We start from the raw sequence: 4,638 nt of genomic DNA, 5'->3' as shown, positions 1-4,638 counted from the left end.
TCTCTCTCTCTCAAAAATAAGTAAACATTAAAAATATTTTTTTAAAGAAATTAGAACAATGGTTATTTAGTAAGATGTTAACTACACTGATGCTTTGCCCTCTGCTGAGGTTATTTTTGTTCTAAAAGTCTGAATGGTGGAGACTCCCTGCTCTCCACCAGACGCCTGTCTTAGGAGGGGCAAACGGAGGGTCTTCCACGGGAGCCCTGTGATGTGACCTGGCCACTGTTTCCAAAAGGACGAGGTGACCCAACCTTCTCTTTCAAAACCAAAGTTCCTGTCTGCAATGACATCTAACTTCAACTTTTCTTTCTTCTTTAGGGGTCCTAAAAGGGGAACTTCTGCTTTCCAGTAGAAACATGACCCTGAAGCAAGCTTGCAAAATTCCTCAGAAGAAAGAAAAATGTGTAAGTGATACCATAGAACCTGTCGCATTTTTGTTCCTTTCTCTTATAGTTTTTGCTAAGAATAGGAAATAAGATGGTAGGAGCTCGGGTGGTCATGTATCCCCTAATGTGTACTGATGCATTAGGAAGGTAAGTAAAACCAGGGAAATGAAACAGAGAGAGATGGGGGAAGGGAGTTCCTAATTTAGACAGGATGGTCAGCTCTGAGAGGCTGGTCTTCCTGAGGACATCGGAAGGCAGTGAGAGACTGAGCCATGGGAAACAGGACAGATGCAGTGTAAGTGCAAAGGCCCTGAGGGGGGAGGTGGGAGCATGGTGATTTCTGGGTATGATTCGCTCAAGCATGCCCTCTTCTCTCCAAATCAGGGTTCCTGGCCCCCATCTCTGATATCTTTTCATCCTCCTGTGTCCTCCCCCGGGTCTCTGGGAAGCAGGGGCCTCTTTCTCCTTTTCTGTTTCCCAGACTCCATTGCCTTGGTGTTAGCTCTGTACCTTGATCCCCCCCCTCACCTCTAAAATTTTAATTCATAAGGCCACTTATAGAAATTGCTTTAAAAGGTAAAATTGTTCCTATATCTTTTCATTTCAGCTATACTAATCCTGCTTCTCTTTGAGACAGTGTGAATGCCTCTACCTGGCTATGTGTGGTCACATACGAGGCAAAGGCTGGGAGAGGGACACAGAGAATCATAGCCCGCTGCCTTGGCTTTTCCTGCCTCACCCCCACCCCCAGCCCCCGGCTGCTGGAGATACGGTGTGCATATCTTTAATTTGTCAGATTTGCCTTCCAGAATCATGACCTGTGACTTGACAGTTTCGAAAAGCAATGGCTTTGTTCTTTCCCCTCATCGTACACGATTTATCTGCAGGATCTGACTCTGTGCGTGCGGCATGTAATGCTTCTAGAGACTGACAGCCTCACAATTTACTCACTCATCAATTCAAGTTGCATACACTGAGCCCCAACCATGGAGAGGTGCCTGTGCAGATGCTGAGTATGGAGGAGAGTCACATCCACATCTAGGAGAAGTCCCAGTCCATGGGGGTGGCAGCTGAGGTGCACGGGGAGCTAAGGGAGAGTGCGGGAGGAGTTCCTCGCCTGGCCTGTGGGAGCTGGGAAGGTTTCCCTGGCCCTCGGAGTGTGAGCATGCTCTGACTCTAATTTCAAACAGCTCTGGTCCCCCTGCCCTTCCTTTCCATGCCACCTGCCTGCCTCTGCCATCTTGTCCTACCCTCTGGATGGGGCCCTTTATGTGACAGCTTTTCTGGCCACATTATCTCTCCATATTGTCTCCCTCGCAGATTTTATCTTTTCTTATGCTTCTACCATGGATAAATCCCCCATCCCCATCTTCAGTCTCTCTTTGACTCCAGAGTCAGCCCTTGGCCCACCTGGTCTGTCCAGCTCCTTACTTCTGGACTTCAGAAATCTACTTCCTTTTGACCTAGTTCTGCCTCATGTTTTTAATCGATCTTGACTAAAGTTTCCTTCCTGCATGCAAAGCGCTGTTGGGGAGACAATCTAGCATAGGCATGGAGCATCCCTGCATGTTCTTTCTGAGTGTTCAAGAGAGTGAGACCCTAATGGCTCTTCACCCAGGCCATTATTCAGGGTTGTTTGCAGAAGGCAGCCATGAGGGAGGAGGTATTGCCTCCACCCAGACAGTGCAGGCTTGCTTCTGCTCACTATAAAAACCGTGAATTTCCCAGCTCAATGTTCCTCTCCCTTAACACACTGTTCTGCATGTACAGGCATCTTGGATGGTCTATTGTGCCCTCCTTATGGACTTTGGGGGAGGGCATAAGGAAGCCATGCAAAACAACACAAAGCTGTGGCTACTTCTTTTGCCATATATAATAAAATCTTTGGTCTCTGACCCAAAGATCTCATGCCTTATGCCAACATCCATGGAAGACTGACTTGCGAGCTTGTAAGTAGGGTAAAATTTCAGACCTGCACAGTTCTTAGTAGGTGTCACCTCTGAGATCATAACTCCAGTGTACCGTCTGGTATTGCTAGGCAACCTGGTTGTTTCTTCTGCCCTGAATGGCTTTTGAGCACTGGTTTTTCTCCATTACCCCCTTTCTCAACACTGTTGGCTTGCTGCAACTCTCCCTTGGGTTTAAGATGAGTTTTCCCCACTCATTTCCTGTCCTGGCATTCTGTCCCATCTCATCATTCCTGTGTAGCACACCTTTTGATGGTCATTAATGACTGCATTAGAAAAGACCCAGAAAGTCCTTCTATTTTAAATGAAAAATCACATGGATTAGGATGCAGCTCTCTGATACTCAAACTGAGGTTGAATCTTCCATGAGAGAACTCTTACCTCTTTTCTAAAAATTCTTTTTAATATTTGTTTATTTTTGAGAGAGAGGGAGAGAGAGTGTGCATGCATGAGCGGAAGGCAGGGCAGAGAGAGAGGGAGACACAGAATCCGAAGCGGGCTCCAGGCTCTGAGCTGTCAGCACAGAGCCCGACGCGGGGCTTGAACTCACAGACTGTGAGATCATGACCTGAGCTGAAGTTGGATGCTCAACTGACTGAGAGAACTCCTACTTCTGATTGTAGACAGAAAATTGTGATATAGGCTTCAGGGAATAGTCGTACGTACCAAACTCTATTTGCCCAGTGGGTTTGACTTATGTAAGTCAAATAGTAAGTAGTGTTCCACCTATTATTGCCTCTCACCCTCAAGATAATTGGGAGGTAACCAGGGCAGGTAATCCCAATGTTGATTTTGAAAAGAACTGGGACTGGAGGATTAAGTGACTTGCTCAAGGTCAAACAACTAGTGAGCAGCAGGACTAGGAGAAGAGCTGGGTGTTCCTGGTTGCCTGACTGGGCCTTTTCTGCAGAATCTTTATTGCTGTTACATGGTTTGGTATATAAGCCACTCTTAATCACAGAGTCAATGACTGTGCACACTCAGATGGATACTGTTAATTTTTAGTAATTCTAAGGAAATCGGAAATATTTTGCCTACCGAGGGGCCAGTAAAACAAATTGTTAAAAGTGATACCATGCATCTATAAAAAGGGAAGGTATTTATGTACTGATATGGAATGATCACAAAGAAATAATCTTTTTAAAGTATATTTATTTTGAGAGAGAGGGAGAAAGAGAGAGAGAAGGAACATGTGTGTGAGGGGTAGGGACAGAGAGGGGGCGAAACAGAATCCCAAGCAGGCTCACACAGAACCTGGCACAAGGCTTGATCCCAACAAACCATGAGACCATGACCTGAGATGAAATCAGGAGTGGGACACTTAACTGTCTGAGCCACCCAGACCACCTAGGTACCCCTCTTTTTTTTTTTTTAAGACACATTTATTCAGTGTCATAATCAAACGATTACATTTAGAAATCAACAGCATGGGTGCAAAAAAAAAAAAAAACTACATTAAAACCCTTCGTTGGAATGCATTACACTTTCCACAGAACAGAAACTAAAATAACGTTTTATGCAATTAGTCATGAATACAGTCCTCTGGTTTTTTGCCCATGCACATGAGTATTGTCTACACAGGTCTCTTTGTAGCAGTGAGGCCCTGCCACCGCTGTGCTTGGCTGAGCTCACAAATCCGTTGTAACCTGTAGCTTCCCTGTCACTTCTCCGGCTCTCCTCTCCTGCTAAGCTTTGTTTCCGGCAGTAATTAAAACCTTCAGCCACTGCCACAGCTCTGCTGCTGCTGGAACTGCCAGAGCCACCTTGGTTTTGCGATTTGGCAAAGTATTGGCCTCCACCATTGTAGGGGCCAGAGCTTCTGCCTCTAAACTTTCCTCCTTTCATGGGTCCCGAATTTGGAGATTGATTGTTGTAACTGCCAAAATCATTCTAGCTTCTGCCACCTCCAAAGTTGCTTCCATCGTTACCAAATCTGTTACAGCCACCCCCACTGCCACCTTGTCCACTACCACCTCGACTGCCACCAAAGCCACCTCACCCACTGAAGTTCCCTCCATGACCAGAGTTGTCCTTCCCACCACGACCACCTCCACAACCACCACCAAAGTTTCCAGGACCACTTTGACCTCTGGCTATACGAAGCACCAGCCATCTCTTGCTTAGATAGGGCTTTCCTCACTTCCCAGTTGTGGCCATTCACAGTGTAGTTTTATTTTGAATGACAATCTTGTCTACAGAGTCATGGTCATCAAATACTATAAAAACAAAGTCTTTTTTGCCACTGCCTCAGTCAGTCATGATTTCAGCCACTTCAGTTTTCC

At 45.9% G+C, this 4,638-nt stretch overlaps 1 pseudogene; it reads right to left on the bottom strand.

Moving 5' to 3' along the window:
* Positions 1-4,197: 4,197 nt before the first annotated feature.
* LOC115275387 overlaps positions 4,198-4,638 on the bottom strand; it is a 1,094-nt pseudogene continuing 653 nt past the window's right edge.

Source organism: Suricata suricatta, chromosome 2 (genome assembly GCF_006229205.1).
Source record: "Suricata suricatta isolate VVHF042 chromosome 2, meerkat_22Aug2017_6uvM2_HiC, whole genome shotgun sequence".
NCBI lineage: Eukaryota > Metazoa > Chordata > Mammalia > Carnivora > Herpestidae > Suricata > Suricata suricatta.
Note: the sequence above shows the minus strand (reverse complement) of the source record. Positions and strands in the feature narration are given on the sequence as shown.